Source organism: Rhinopithecus bieti, unplaced genomic scaffold, assembly GCF_001698545.2.
Source record: "Rhinopithecus bieti isolate Rb0 unplaced genomic scaffold, ASM169854v2 scaffold_865, whole genome shotgun sequence".
In the NCBI taxonomy this organism is placed as follows: domain Eukaryota; kingdom Metazoa; phylum Chordata; class Mammalia; order Primates; family Cercopithecidae; genus Rhinopithecus; species Rhinopithecus bieti.
Window position 1 is genome coordinate 454,804 of NW_016803288.1, and position 16,725 is coordinate 471,528.

The 16,725-nt window shown below is 39.5% G+C and overlaps 1 protein-coding gene across 2 annotated transcripts in view; it reads left to right on the plus strand.

Annotated features, from left to right (window-relative positions):
* The window catches only part of HS3ST1 (heparan sulfate-glucosamine 3-sulfotransferase 1), a 46,199-nt gene extending 44,274 nt beyond the window's left edge, over positions 1–1,925 (plus strand). The window contains exon 5 of one of the 2 annotated variants that reach the window (XR_001885539.1): positions 1,656–1,925. The gene's annotated coding sequence lies outside the window, so the exon portion shown is untranslated. The remainder of the gene's footprint in view (positions 1–1,655) is intronic. The other variant, XR_001885538.1, reaches the window with a different exon arrangement.
* The last annotated feature ends 14,800 nt before the right edge of the window (positions 1,926–16,725 follow it).

Sequence of the window (16,725 nt, forward strand, 5' to 3'; positions counted from 1 at the left end):
TTAGTAATTTCTTCTACCAAATATCCTATGAGGTTGGTGCAGATGTAATTGCGGTTTTGCCATTATATCCAATGGCAAAAACCAGCCTAATAGTTTATCACTCTTACTTAAATTGCACCTTCCATAAAGCCCTTGAAAATGGACACAGTTCAACCAAATCCTTTGTCAATTTATAACAAAGATAGGCTTTATTTCGGTTTCCAATAAATTATTCCTTGTTTCTCTCTCAGTCCTCATCAGAATGGCTTTTACTGCTCATATTTCTACCAACATTCTGATCATGACCACTTAAATAAACTTTAAGAAGATTCAGACTTTTCTTACAGCTATTCTCTTCTTCTGAGTCCTCCCCACAACAGCCCTTAATGCTCTATTTATGGCAATCTAGGCTTTTCCTAGCCTGCTTTCCTAAATTCTTCTAACCCGTGCACATTCCCCAGTTCCAAAGCTGCTTTCACATTTTCAGGTATTTGTTATAGCAACATCATCACTTGTTCAGTACCAATTTTCTGTCTGAGTCCATTTTATTTTGCTATAGCAGAATACCACGTACTGGGTAATTTATAATAAACAGAAATTTATTTGGCTTATGGTTCTGAGGACTGGGGAGTCCAAGAGCACTTGAGAGCCTTAGTGCCATGTCATCCCATGGAACAAGGCGTCTGGGTGAGGGTGGGAGTGAGAGAACATGAGGGGGACAAACTCACTTTTCTAATAAATTTAGTCTTTGGTAACTAACCCACTCCCTTGATAATGACATTCATCCATTCATTAGGGCAAAGCCTTCATGACCTAATTACCTCTTGTTAGGCTCCAACCCCAATCATCGGAGATTGAGTTTCCAACATATTAATTTTTGAGATACGTTCAAACTATAACACATATCTCCCATTTGTCAGCTTCTGAGTTGTATCTCTTATAATACACTTGTAATCATACGTAAAGCGCTTCTCTGAGTTCTACACACTATTGTAGAAAATCATTAACCCTGAGAAAGGGGGTTACTGGAACCTCTGCAATTGTACTTGCCAAGTCAGAAGCAATGATGACACCCTAGATCTTGTTACTGACTTTTGAAGTGGGGGCAGTCTTGTGGGACTGAACGTTAGCCTATGGTGTCTGATACGATCCTGAGATCGTATGAGTTAAATGATTGAGTTAAATCATAGGACACCCAGCTGTTGTCTGCCAAGAATTTAAAAATTGTTTGGTGTGAGGGAGAAAAAAAGCACACATTTGATGACCAGAAGTGAAATAGTGGTGTGGAAGCTGAATAAGTATAAAGAAAAACGATTTGTTTTATCCTGTGTAACAAACACCATTTTTGAGATAATTATCAGGATTATAAAGATCATTTTGTTTTTCTGAAATATTCCAATGATGAAGCAGAAAAGGCTGATGATTTTCCTGTTCTTTCTTCTTACACACAGACAGATGCCGATTAAAGGTAATTTTCTTAAAAAACTTCTTCTACTAACTAGTAGAGAAATGTACTTTTTCTAAAGATGATTGTTAACTGTTTTTTAAGGATGTAAAATGGCTATTTTCAATTATCTATCAAATTTTTTTCATTTTTACCAAGGTGATTCCTTTAAAATTAAGTTTTTTCCCTCTCCAGAGGAAATAACCCTACTTATTATTATTATTTTTTCTAGAGAGGTGGAGGATGGCAAGTTTGAAAAGGAGAGAAAGAATTCTAAAGGTCAAGGAATATCTCAACTTTGCCCATCTATTTATTAAAATCCAATCTTACCCTTATTCACAATTGTCGAAATGTAGAAACAACCTATGTCCATCAACTGATGCATGAATAAACTAAATGTGACGTATTTATACAGCAGAATATTATTTAGGCAAGAAAATGTATGAAGTTCTGATAATGTCCTGCAGCAAGGATGAGCCTTGAAAATGTTATGTTAAGTGAAATAAAACAGACAAAAGAATAAATCTTGTATGATTCCACTTATGTGAAATATCTATAATGGGAAAATCCATAGACATGGAAAGTAGATTAGCAGATACCAGGGGCTGGTGGGTGGGTGATGAAGTGTTATTGCTTAACAGGTCTACAGTTTCTGTTTGGGTGTTGAAAACTTTTAAGAAATAATGGTGACAAATGCACAACATTTTGAAAGCAATTAATGGCTCTGAATCATATATATAATCATAAACATGAGATTAAAATGGCAAATGTATGTTATGTACATTTTACCATTATGTGAGTGTGTGTGTGTTTCTGTGTGTGTGTCCCAAAAGAGGGGAAAACATTCATCTTAGGTTCTATGTGAACTTTGAATTTAATTGCAAGCAAGTCAACTATGTTCTCGACTCATTTGTAGGATATGCATAAAATCTTCTAAAAAAATGCTAAATCTATGCATCACTGTTGCAAGACAATTTCAGTTTCCAATGGCTGCATTATTTATCAGTTTACAGATGGGAAATAAACATGGTACTTAATGTGAAACAGGCCTAATTACACCCACATTTCATGTGCCTAACTTGTGACTTAGCTTCAAACCAAATAAGTCATTTACACTTATTAGTTAAACTACTGTACAAGCAGTTTTCAATTTCTCCTCTCCTGAGAAGTATGTTATTGCTTCTCTAAATCACGTTGTTCTCAATCTACCTGTGAAATGTTCAGCAACACAACCTCGGCGTGAATACATCATCAGTCAGCCATTTCCAGGGTGGAAATTAACCCCTTGCCCTCTCAGTTCTGTTAAACAAAAATTCCTGATCACGGGTTGAGCATAGCTGCCCAAACTGGAATAAGTACTAAATAGATGAGTTCCTTAGTAGTCGAAAGCAGATAGTATGCTTGAGCTGTAATAAAATTAACCAAAAGAATACATTAACAAGGGGTGGGTGTACCTTAAAATTCTTTTTGTTTTGTTTATCTCCATCAGGCACACAGGCTAATTGAGCAGGTATCACTTTGTCTTGTATGCCAACTTCTTGCTAGATAGTAAGTGAAAATGTTATATAATTGGAAACAAGACTGACTATATATTTAACGTTACCTAGAGTTAAGTGTATATATATGCAGTCTTACATGGAGAAAATTTGACAACTTAGAATCTGATTTGATTCCTTAAATAATAGTTCAGTTGTTTAAAGTAAGTCCTGGGCAACTCTGGGCATTCTCCTACTAGAGGCCAGTAAATAGGAAGTTCAAGGGATTTGGAGGCTGATCAAGAAATAGGTATGATCCTGAAAGGCTGTAACACACAGCAAGCCTTATGGGGCAGTACTTGGACAGGGCTGCATAACAGGAAAGTCCTTACAGCACGAGACCATCCAGTGGTTTGTGTGCCCAGGTGATGTTGCTGAACAGTAAGGCTGGGTCAGAAAGCTCCCAAGGGTAGCAGTTGCTTCTTCTGATGTAATTACAAGGCCCTACCTTATCAATGGGTAACGACTGTCTGGTGAGGTTTCCCGGAGTATGCAAAACAAACAGGCTACAAATGACTTGTTTGGGTTATACTTTAAATAACTGGATATACAAAATATTTGACTTTGGAGCGAGTGGAGTTTTGAGCTCAGGGGTCTCAGCTTTCTGCGAAGAAATAAACAACCCAGTAGCCAATACGTAGAGGCCATCTTTGGCTCGCTTATATAGCCACAAGAAACTAGAGTGTCTACCTTACATAGGAATGGATTGTTCATCTTCGAGTGGACTTCTGTCAACTCAGCAGATCCATCGCATGGCTCGTATTAGTTTTCTATCACCACGGAAACACATTACCACAACTTAGTGGCTTACACAAGACAAATGTATTATCTTACAGTTCTGAAATTTGGATGTGCAAACTCGATCTTGGTGAGCTAAAATCAAAGTGTTGTCAGGAATCTGTTCCTTCTGGAGGCGATGGGGAGACTGTTTCACAGTCTTTTCTAGGTTTTAGAGTCCATCCTCATTTCTTGGCTAGCGGTCTCACATCAAATCACCTTCCTTCAGACTCTGAACTACCTCTGCTTCCCTCAAGATTCTTGGGACCACATTGGGTTCACCCAGATAAGTTATCGCCCCATTTCAAGATTCTTACCTTTGTCATACCTGCAAAGTCCCTCTGCCATGTAAAGTAACACATTTACAGGTTCCAGGGATTAGGATGTGGACATCTGTGGTGACATTATTCAGCCCCCGCAAGGGGTACTGGGGAAGATACAGACTTCAGGTCTGTGAGGAGCCTCAGGTTCAGGACACAGAAAAAAGGAAGATCAGTGGATTCCCTTCAAGGCAGCCTCTAAACTGCACTGAGTGACATCTGGAAGACATCTGGAAGGGGGTATAGCTATTTTCAAACATACAGGTGGTGAGGATGAAATTTATGGTTTTAATAACTCAAGTTCTTCTAGCCCATGGAAGCATTCTGACTCTCAGCTCTGGAGCAGTTTAAGAAATGGAGCCAATCAAGTCAGGCTTGTCTTCCTCAGGTTTCTTCCTCTTTGAACCATACTGTTCTGTGTTCCCTTTTCAAAGTTTGGGCCTCTCTGTACCCTAAAATCCCAGTGACTGGCAGGTGGCTCAGATGCAGTTCTCGTCCTGGTGGAGCCTATGGCCCGGTTGGAAAGACATAAATATAAATGGAGACTCCATTTCCTTCCAGGACCCTGAGCATCTAGCCAAACTATTGGTTCTGCAGCCCATGCATTGACGCATAATTGCATGTCTAGCCGTTTCTTCTTCCAAGTAAAGTGCACAACCAGGTGCACTGCTCAATGTTCTATTCACTGGGAGGTTTTCCCTTTGCTACTGTCCTTCATGGATGTTCTGGAAAGAAGCTGTGGTGCTGCAGCTGTCCACATTTGGTGGTGTCTGCATATTATACAAAACCATCTGAAGCCAGATTCAACTGTTCTGTTCCTCTGTCAACTGATCATAGGGTACTATCCATGAAGCCACAGGTGCAGGTTAGAAGAGAGAAGGCAGGGTAGCCAGAGTAAGGACCATGGGCATTTGGGTCACTTCTTCATGTAATTTACTTATGCCTTCAGGACCTTCTTGGGCCTGAACCAGTATACAGAATTTCCTTTGGTGATGAAGTATTGTACTGCATGCCTAACCTTATGGCTTGGTAGGTCAGGTAACACCCAGTTCATGATAGGTAGCTCAGATACTTAGTGGCCCATGGTCAAGCATTCAGTTTCTACTAAGGCCTAATAGCTGGCAGAGAGCTGTCTCTCAAAAGGAGAGGAGTTTTCTGTGGATGATGGCAGAGCTTGCTCCAAAATCCTGAAGCCTATACTATTTGCCTATGGGGGCAACAAACATTTCCATCTGCTACTAACACTTCGAGCATAGGTTATTGTGAAACACACAATATGATTGAACTGTTATTCTATAATTTGGATCTGAGGGGTCCAAGGCTTGAGAAAGTCACCTAACCTGATGGAAGTGAGCCAATGCCACAAGAAGGCTGAACACACAAACCTAGAGTCAGGGTTATGGGTTCAAATCTCAACTTCTCTTCTGTCTATCTAGAGTGGAAATGCCACTAGACAGATAGAAGAGAGTTTGACCCTGGACAAGTTCTTTGACTCCCAGTGCTTCGTTCCATCAGTGTTAGGATGGCGATGATAATGGCAATCTCTCACTGGATTATGGAGAGTTTAATAATTGAATGTATGGAAAACTCAAGAACTCTTCTTGTATGATTAGGTGATGAATAAATATTCATTATGATTGCTGCCTCATTTTAACTTAGCTCTCTACTCAAATACCTCCTCCGTATAAAGGTTTCCCTCACCACCTTATAACTTCTGATAACTTTTGATTTTCACTGTACTTGATTTTTCCTTATAGAACTGATCATTACTAGATATAGTAATAACATATACTTATAGATTAAATAATATTTTAAATGTTGCCTCATGTTTTAATTTTTTTTTTTTTTTTTACCAAATGTAATTCATTTAAATCATTCTACAGATATTAACTGACCATCTACTAAGTGCCAGGAAAAGAAATTTAACAGTAACTAAAAGGTAAAAGTTTGTTCACTTTCTTTTCTGGTGTTGACTTACTGACCTTCACTACCAGGAGCCTGTCTCCATGAGGGTAGGCACGTTGTGTCTTCAGGTCATTCCTGAAAACTCAGAACCTAGAACAGTTGACTATCCCATGAAGTCAACACTTAGTGAATAAACAAATGAGTGAATGAAAAATATTTTTATCTGGCACATGGAAATTGTCACCAGGGAAGAAAAGAGGAGCAAACCTTGAAGCTCTTTAACACACAGAGAGCTGGGTAATGGAATGCATCCGAGATCTCCTCCTTATGATTCTGCAGGGTCTGCACTTTATGTCTATTCTTAGTGTGGAAAGTGAGAATCAGAGACAGCAAACAACTTCTTCAAGGACACACAGTTAGATGCAGAGTCAGAATTCTAATCCAGGTCTATTTGACCACCAGCTCTGCACTTTACTTACTATATCTGTGCAGAAGAGCATTGAGTTACAGACCAGTAATGAGAATAAATAGTGGAGGGTTGGTAAACACCTCAGTTACATAAGGAGCTTCTCTAGGCTGTGTGCATCACCCCACACTCCATCTAAAATAGATGTTGGAGATTTTAAACATCTAGGGTTTAGATACCTGAAAAAAATAAATCATTTTAGTGGTTTATGGAAAAAGGAAGGAAGAAGAAGAGAAGCAGCAGCAGGAGGAGGTAGAGGAGGAGGAGAAGCCACAGGAAGGGGAAGAGGAGGGAGGAAGGGAGTGGAAAAGAAGAAGAGAAAAAAATGAGTAACCAGGCGGACATTTAATTGGCCTTTTGCTCACATCAGTATTTCATCCTTGGCCACCAATTGCACACTTGAAGTTGTTTACCTTCCTGGAGGGATTTCTCAGTCGTTCATTGTGAAGGATTCCTAGCCTCTCCTCAGCGGACAGCCAAGAGCCTCCTCTCAGCTGGGAGCCTTCCTCCCATTCACTGCAGTCTCCTGAACTGCTTCCAGAGCCCAGCTTCTCTGGCCGATGGCCAAGGACTCTAACAGGCACTGCTCTTTCAGCACAGAAACACAGAAACCAAGTGCCTTGGTACAAACAGAAGGCTGCATTCTTTGGCTGGGATCTGGGAGAGATAATTACCCCACAAGGTCTTCCTCTCATCTAAGCTGTTGTTTAGCTAAATAGCACAACAGGGTTTGTGGAAAGTCCTCACAAAGGTTCAGTTCATTCATTTGTTGAGCCTGTGATTAGTGACAGTGAGTCTCACCTCCCTGAGCTACAGATTTCCTTCTCTGAAAAGAGTCATAGAACTAGATTATCTTTAAATTTCTGGAAACTTCCAAAACATGATAATTTATCCTAGGTATGAAAGAGGAAAATGTAAGAAAAGGGAAATTTTGTTCCTCCCTCTCTGCCCCTTCCCTTCCCTTCCCTTCCCTTGTCTTCTCTTCCCTCCCTCCCTCCCTCTCTCCTTCCTTTCTTCTTTTTCTTCTCTCTCTCTCTAATGTATCAAGATTTTAAGTAAATAATTTCTGGATGAAATTAGTACCTTGAAATTTTGAAGTTGTCTTGGGTAGAAACCAGAAAGATATCCTCTAAAAAGCTGTGGACATTTTATTATGCTCTTTACATGGCGAAGCTTGAGGACTCCTTTGAGGTCACCTTTTTCTCTGTTCATTATTTACAAATCTCATTTCTTGAGACATCATAGAGGAATTCAGCGATGGGTTTGGTCATGGAAACCTATTTTCCGTTTTCCATTTTCCACGCTACACTTGTTAGTCGTTTTGGTGGTAGGAGTTGCTAAGTCAGTGAGTTAACCTTGTCTTGGCCTAGAGTTGGAGCCTGGTAAAAACTGGTGAAATTGATTTAGAATGTGTTCTGTGGTCTATACCTTATCATTGTAGAAATGGATAATCTTTTTTTTTTTGACACAGAGTTTAGCTCTGTCACCCAGGCTATAGTACAGTGGTATGATTTCAGTTCACTGCAGCCTCAAACTCCTAGGCTCAAACCATCCTCCTGCTTCAGCCTCCTGAGCAGCTGGAACCACAGGCACACACTACCACACCCAGTTGGAGATGGTTTTTGAAAGTTCGTTTACTGATATTTACATACAGGAAAAAACACAAATGAAAGAGAAGTTGAAAACTCCGATTTCATTAGAGATATTGTGAAGTTCTGGGTAGAGAAAGACTTCTCTGGGGTCCAGTGAAAAAGTAGCTCCAAATGGGGCAGAGCCAGGGTCCACATCCCAGCCCCCTTCCTCCTCAGACTTGGAGATGGTGGGGGCAAGTGGCATGAGGGATAATTGTGCCAATGTCACCTGGATTCTTTGTTGATTTTGTGTGAGCTGGAAGTGTAAACCCTTTGGTATTTAGGGGTGCTGCTGTTGTAACACAGCCAAAGCTTTACCCGATTAACATAACCCACAGGACAAGGGCAATGAGTGGACTAATCGTAGGCACATGGTATTCTCTTTTTGCAAATGGAAGAAAGAATCAGAAGATGCTGATGAGAGGAAGGACACCCTGCAATCAAGTGAGAAGGGCTCAATGTCACTATCCGTTTGGGTTAAATGTCAGTGTGACCTTGCTTGGGCAGAATTCATGTCTTTGGTGTATTCCGTCTCCTTGAAGTTTAGCAATGATTCCTTAGAAGGAAATGGAGGCTGGGGTTTGAGCCCAGGACTGTCTCACACTAAAGCCAATGTTCTTCGGAGCACACAACGCTGACTCTATTTTTCCATTTTGCTCTGTTCTGGACTCTGTGCCTGCATATGCATCATTTTAATATACGTATAATTATATCATGTTATGTATTTTATTATCATTGCACTAGAGATAATGGACTTTCCCTACTAAAGACTTTGACATGTTCACAGCTTAAAAAACAACACAACAATGACTAGTGTTTGAAATACTTCACAGTTGGTCCTTCTATAAAAATATTCTTTGGAGTTTGAAAATCCTTAAGCTCTTTTTCCATAGCTGTGGGGGTTGGTAGGACTGAAAGGATTTCAAATGTAGAGGAATTTTTATTTCCTTGGCAATCTCATAATTCAAACAACTTTAACTTTTAAATGTCACACTTGTGATGTACTATAGGTAGTCATTAATAAACATGAATGGGTTTTTGAGGTTCAGAAAAGTGGCAGTAAATAAAGGGATGAAACATTGACGCAGAGAGCAGGTGCATGCTATAGGGAGCTCCACTTTCCTTGCTGGCTGACATTTGCACAGAGTTAAGGTCAGCCATGTTGGCTGTGATCTTCACAGCCAGCAGGGGAGTTTTCTAAAAGTAAAAGGCTCCTGGTGTCATTCCCCACTTACACACCTTGATGGCTACCCATTGATAGAAGATCATTTTGCTTTTTTTGTTTCTTGGGTTTTATTTTCAATGTAGCATTCAAGGCCTGCTGTATGCCTGGCCAAACTTAACCTTTTCTGTCCTCTTTCCCTGCTCTTCTATATGTTGGGCTGCAGTTCAAGCCACAGGAGTACTAGACACACTAGCCTGCATTCCCAAACAGGCCATCCCTTTTCACATCTCTGTGCCTCACTCAAAACACTTTCCTCCTCTTGCTTCCCGGCAATGTCTTGAGTGACTTTCAGAGCCCACCTAACACATCACCTCTTGGGATTGACTTCCCCTGGTATTCCACAATAGAAGAACTCAGCACATCTGTGACATCCACCAAGCACTTGACTCTCATCTGTAGGGAAGACTTTACCATTCAGTGTCATTGTCCCTCCTGGGCCTGGGTCTACAACCAGGCACAGAGCCCAGCAGCTATGCCTTCACCACCTTGTTTTGTTGCATTTTACACAGCACTGGCTCATAGATGGTACTCAACAAATGTTTGTTGAAAGAATATTTAGATAGTTGATAGATAGATCATAGATATTGAGGTTCCTCTGCATTCCTTAATTTAATATTTTCTTTCTCTGCATTAAGCAGAAGATTCGCTTGTAAGTCCAGTGGTATACTGCAGGGCAATGGGAACAGTCTTCCTGGGGTGCAGGCAATGAGGGGTGCAGTGTTTGTGTAGAGTTTAAAACAGTAATAAAACAATTAAAAGTCGGTCTACTTTTGTTTTACCATGCACTCATAATGCTAATCAATGTCACTGGTAAAATATCCCCCTCTTTAGGCCATTCCTGCCCTCTACCCCTCCTGGTTAGGCCAGGGTCAGGATCTCTCATTATTTCCTCCCCTGTGCAGAATCCTTCTATCCTGTAACATGATTCTGTAGGGCTTCTCCTAGAGATCATTCATCCATTCATTCATTTAACACATGTTTATACAGTTTTTCATATACAGCAGCATTGCTAGACAAAAATGAGCACAAAAGTGGTACTCTTCCTATACCACTTTGGGGGTAGACAGAAAATAAAATGCATTTGGGGGAGACAGAAAATAAAACAAGTATGTATCACACGCACACAAATACACACACATACACATGCTTTGGGGTGGTAATTGTTTGAGAACAGTAGCCCAAGATGATGTGATCCTGATGCAGGAGGGGTGCCTTCAGAAGGGTTTTCAGTGGCAGCCATTGTGTCTGGGGTGGAGCAGAGTAAGCTGAGGTATGAGTGAAGAGAAGGGGCCAGAGATGTGAAGAGCCGGAATAATATTTGCAGCAGAGAGAAGAGCAAGTGTGAGGACATGGGGTGGGACACAGGTATTATAGAATAACACCTGCCAAATACTCACATGGACAACAGGTATGTTTCTGCTGTCTTTTAAATCCCATACTTAGACATGTCTTTTCAGTTCAACTGTTGATATGGTTTGGCTGTGACCCCATCCAAATGTCATCTTGAACTGTAGCTCCCATAATTCCCATATGTTGTGGGAGGGACCCAGTGGGAGATAATTGAATCGTGGAGGTGGTTTCCCCCATGCTATTCTCATGGTAGTGAATGAGTCTCACAAGATCTGATAGTTTTGTAATGGGAAACCCTTTCGCTTGACTCTCATTCTCTCTTCCCTGCTGCCGTGTAAGATTTGCCTTTCACCTTCTGCATGATTGTGAGGCCTCCCCAGTCACATGGAACTGTGAGTCTATTAAACCTCTTTTTCTTTATTAATTACCCAGTCTCAGGTATGTCTTTATCAGCAGCGTGAAAATGAACTGATAACACTTGTGCTTTCTGTAAGCTCTCCTGATTTTTTACCTGGAGACAGGGTGAAGCCCAGCAAAAAGATGGAATGTGTTTTATCCCAGTGCCTGCTTTGATGTGGCTGACTCTTGTTGGTGGTAATGCTGGGCATTTGGACACAGACAGAGGGTTCTCTGTCTCTCTTCTCAATTGTCATCCCTGGTTCTCCATCACATGGTCCAGATGTGCAAATGATAGGACTCCAATAGCTCTCCATCCCCTCTCATCAGTATTTCATTATTAGAGTGTGGTTCATGTCATCTGGTGCCTTAATTCAACAGATAAAGCAACTGAAGCTCAGAGAAGCTGAGTTGCTGACATGGTGTCACATAGCTATGTAGTGGTAGTGCTTGAGTGAATAATATGTGTCACCCTTCTCTAATCACAAAGTATATGCTGAACATTGTGAAAGTCACTTTACACAGACCATCACTTCTCAACAGTCTTGGATGTTAGAGAAAAAAAAAGTGTGGTGAGGGAGCCTAATTAAGTGGCTTTTTATCAGACATTTCAATAAGATCTCCTTCTCCTTTCTGTGTCTCATGTTATCTCCAGATACATACTCTTTTCAAAATATGTAGGTCCATTTTTATAGGTGCTTTTGAAGACAATGCTATGGAGATGTTAGATTTTTTTGCTTCAATATTTTGCAAGCATCAGACCCATCTACATAACATCTGGCACAGCAGGCTACACTTTGTAACCATTAATACCCCAAGCCTGTGGGTCAGTAATCATTTGTGTAACTGATTCAGCATTGGCCAAGACCACAGACAGTGCCAGAGAGGGTGGAACTGGAACCTTAGTGAGATATGCTTATATGCTTTGATAACCATTAACTAGCTGCAAGCTGAAAATTCTCCTTCTGTGCCTGCTATGCTGTTTGTTCTCTTCAGTTTGAAAAGTAATAAATGAAAGGGCTGTATGGGCAACCTTAAGAAATGTATGACTAGAGTAAAAAGACTTTCACTGAGGCCCATGTGCTAGAAGCAGGTGGGAAAAGTTTATATTCTCAAAGCTAAAATAATTACTAAGTGAAGATATGGATAATTACTCAGACACTCTAGGAATATTTTATAAGTAATTGTGATATTCACCTATCAAATTTATTTATATATATGTATATGTATATTTTATAAATATGTAGGGTTTAACACTGATGAGGATCTATCAATTAGCACATAAACTTGAATCTCAAGTTCAAGTGGTGGAAATATTCAAGAAAGCAACTGAACCATATGTATCAACGTCCTTAATGGGGTGTTTTGGTGAATAATTCTAGTTCAAGAAATCTGTTTTTAGGAAATAACAATACCTGAAGGAAAGATGTGTGAACAAATATTTTATTAAATGATAGTGTAAAGTGATACTGAAAGCAATTGAGGTATCTATTAAAAACACATATGCTCTTATATGCTTTAAAATTATATATACAGTTGAGTCTTGAACAATGTGAGGATTGAAGGCACCAATCTCCAGTGCAGTCGAAAATCTGAGTATAACTTTTGACTCCCCAAAACCTTAACTAATAGCCTACTCTTGACCTGAAGCCTTACCAATAGCATAAACAGTTGATTGACATATATTTTGTATGTTGTATATATTATAGATTGTATAACAAGCTAGTGAAAAAAATATTAGAAGAAAATTGTAAGGATGAGAAACATTTTTACTATTTACTCAGTGGAGAAGTAGACCATCATAAAGGCCTTCATTCTGTTTGTCTTCACATTGAATCGGCTAAGGAGGAGGAAGAAGAGGAGGGGTTGGTGTTACTGCTTGAAGAGTGTCAGAGGCAGAAGAAACGAAGGAAGCAAAAGGTGAGACAGGAGAGACAGGAACCCTCAGTGTAACTTCACAGAAATACAACTTAATTTTGATTTGATATTTTACTTTTTCATTTCTCCATGAATGTTTCTGTACAGTCCCAGTCCTTCTTCTGCCGTTTGCTTTAGTGTCAGTGCCTGTATCACAGAAGGGTTCATGTCATAAAAAGAAAACAGAAGCGGTCTTGATTAACCAAAACTCTTCTTCCCGATTATCCACTGTCAATTTGTTTTCTGGCACTATTTTTTTTTTCCATCTTCTTCCTCACCATTGGGCACTGGTTTGGGAGCACTCAGGTCCATCGATTCATCTCTTGTTAGTTCCTCTGGTGTGTTGACTATTAGCTCCTGACTTTCTCCAAGATCCATATAGTGAAACCCTTCAAAACTGTCACCTCCCTTCCTTCGCCATATTCACAGTCTCTTTCATGACTTCCTGAACTGCCTCTGTCATAAATCTTGTGAAGTCAAGCACAACGTCTGGACACAGTTTTCCCAAGCAGGAATTTATTGTCTCGGGCTTTCATGACTTTTCTCATAGCAACGACAGTATAATTCTTCCAGACTTTCAGAATGTTCTGTGTCAAAGTTCCCTTCCACAGTGTTGGCAACTCCTTCCATAGATCACTGTGTGTAATGAGCCTTAAAGGTTTGTATGGCCCTGGATCTAGAGGCTAAACTAGGGATGTTGTGTTTGGAGGCAAATAGATCACTTTGGCACCACTGTCAGTGTTTAACTCAGGAGCTTTCAGATGGTCAAAGGCATTGTCCAATTTCAAAAGAACTTTTGACAGTCCTTTACTAGCAAGGTATTTCCTGACTTTAGAAACAAAGCATAGAAGGAACCAGTCCAGAAAAAGGGTTCTTGTTGTCCGGGCCTTACAGTTACACAACTAAAAGACTGTTGGCACTTCATATGGGTCCCATAGTATTTCCAAGATTTATGGTATTGCATAAAACACAATGAAAAATATGCAAGAATCATGAAAGATCACTTTTTACTGTGATTTGCAATTTACCAGAGAGACAAACTGCTCAGGGGATATGATTAGTGTGTAACTCAGCATTTTAAGATGATACTGGTAACACATGAGCTTGCCTTAATTGCAACAGGAGGTGGCTTCAAAATTATTACGATGGTACAGTATTACTACTGTTAATTGTATGCAGTTATAACTTAATACTGCATCTTCACATTTGTTTGCCTTTCTCTTGATTGCAAATGGTGCCATGTTTTGTCTGTGTGTGCATATATTTTGTGAATTTTTAACTTTTCATAGTAGACATATATTATAGTAGTAAATGATAAAATAGACTAGTATTTGCACATATTTATGTTGCATGACGTAGTTAACCTTTCTTAATTGTTTTCAGTATTTCCAGGCGATGCAATTGGTCTGTGAGTTTTTTCAAATTGTCACTTCAAATCCCACCCAAAATTTCCGATATATTTATTGAAAAAGATCTATGTATAAGCGGACCACCACAGTTGAAATCCATGCAGCTCAAGGCTTCACTGTCTTGCTTGAATGTTTTGCAAGCATCAGGCCCATCTGGCATAGTGTCTAGAACAAATCTTGATCCAGAGAAAATGCTCTACAACTATTAATATTTTAAGCCTCTGGGTTGAAATATCATTAATCATTTGTGTAAGTGATTGAACATTAGCGACGACCACAGACAATATCAGAAAGGTTGAAATTGGAACATTAACAGGGTTTGCACTGATGACGACATTTTGCTGGCCCAGGTGTGGTTATGTAGAAATTCTTACACATTTCATGGTACTAGAGATTGATAGTTGTTTAAATGTTTTGATACCTATGGTTAATTTCTGAGAATAAAACCCAAAGGAGGAATATGAAAACAAAGAGCAACAACAGAAAGTCTTACTTCCAAGGATATACATTGTTAACATTAATAATAGTCAAGCTTATAAACAAATCAAATATCAAGTTTTGTTTTATGTAACATAACTTACATAACAATTCAAATTATAAGACAAGGTTAAGTAACTTGTGGCATAGAAACACAATGGTGTATTGTATAGTCTTTATAAGCACATGGAGTTTTTTTCTTTCCAGAAAGCTGCATAAAATATTGGAGAGTATTTTAACATTAGTTGAAAATATAGGACAAAAGGATACAATTATAACACGTAAAATATTATTCTCTGTACTAAGACAATATGTTATTCAAAACACGGTTAACTGGGTGGGTTTTCTGGTGAGGCTGCAGATTTCTTTTTTTCTTTTCCATCCTGCCTTCTCTTCCACTCCCCACACAGGTTCTTTGTCAGTCATTAGAAATGAAAATGTAATAACATTGAAGATGTGTAGTGTGTCTTTAGGGGAAATAAGCAACAGTCAATTAAGAACACATAAAGGCTATCAGTGCTTTATCAATACCCCATTCAACACGCTCATAGAGAGCAGCTAGCATTACAAAGGAATTCACAGAGAGAGTGTGCTCTCCTAAGACGTGACGAGGACTGAAAATAAAAATAGATTATTAAAAGACTTAGAAAAATTTTGAATGAGAGGTGCACAAAAGATTGTTGAGCTCAGCTAGATATTTAGAAACAAACACTTAGCTGTTGAATTTGATTTTCCACAAAAATGCCTCTCAAAATCATTGTCACAAAAGCGTCAGACTGGAAAATAGCAGTGTCCAGATTTTTGGGTTTCTATTAAGTTCTGCCCTGTGGATTCGAAAAGCTGTTACTTGAAGAAATGGGTAAGACCACCTCTGTATGACTCCAAGGGCTGCATCACCTCTCTAAGGAATATATTTTTATTAATTTAAAGCAGTCTGTGGCAGTGAGGATACCAACAGGAAATACAACAAATTTAAATTGAAATAATTTGGAATGAGCTCATTAAAGAACTAACTACAAAAGTATGATTGGGCTATAGTAGAACCACAGAGCATATTATGAAAAGCTGGGCTAATAAAAGAAACAGTGGGAAAGACAGTTACCAGTACTCAGTAGTTTGAGAGTAGTAACTTCAATCAGAGCTACACCTGGGGCCCATGGAAATAAGTAGCCTGATTTCCCCCTCCTACCTGCCAATATCCTGGTGGATGCTGGCTAAATCCATGGGTCAAACTCAACTGGAAGCAAAAATGCAGTCCTGTCTATCAAGTGATGGGCATTTGGGTTGATTCTGTCTTTGCTATTGTGAACAGTGCTGCAATGAACATACGCAAGCATGTATCTTTATAATAGAATGATTTCTATTTTGGGGGGTGTATACCCAGTAAGAGGATTGCTGGGTCAAATGGTATTTCTGCTTATAGATCTTTGAGGAATTGCCACACCATCTTCCACAATGGTTGAACTAATTTACACTCCCACCAACAGTGTAAAAGCATTCCTTTTTCTCCACAACCTCACCAGCGCCTGTTGTTTCTGAACTTTTTAATAATTGCCATTCGGACTGGTATGAGATGGTATCTCATTGTGGTTTTTATTTGTATTTCTCTAATGGTCAGTGATGAACACATGGTGGGGAACAATACACACTGGGGCCTCTCGGGGGTTGCGGGGGAGGGAGAGCATCAAGAAGAATAGCTAATGGATGCTGGGCTTGATACCTAGATGATGGGTTAATCTGTGCAGCAAACCACCATGGCACACGTTACCTTTGTAACAAACCTGTATATCCTGCACATGTGTCCTGAAACTTAAAATAAAAATTGAAGAAAAAAATAAAAATAATGTAGTCCATAGAAATCAGCCTCCTGGAGGAAAACACAGGGTGATGAAGA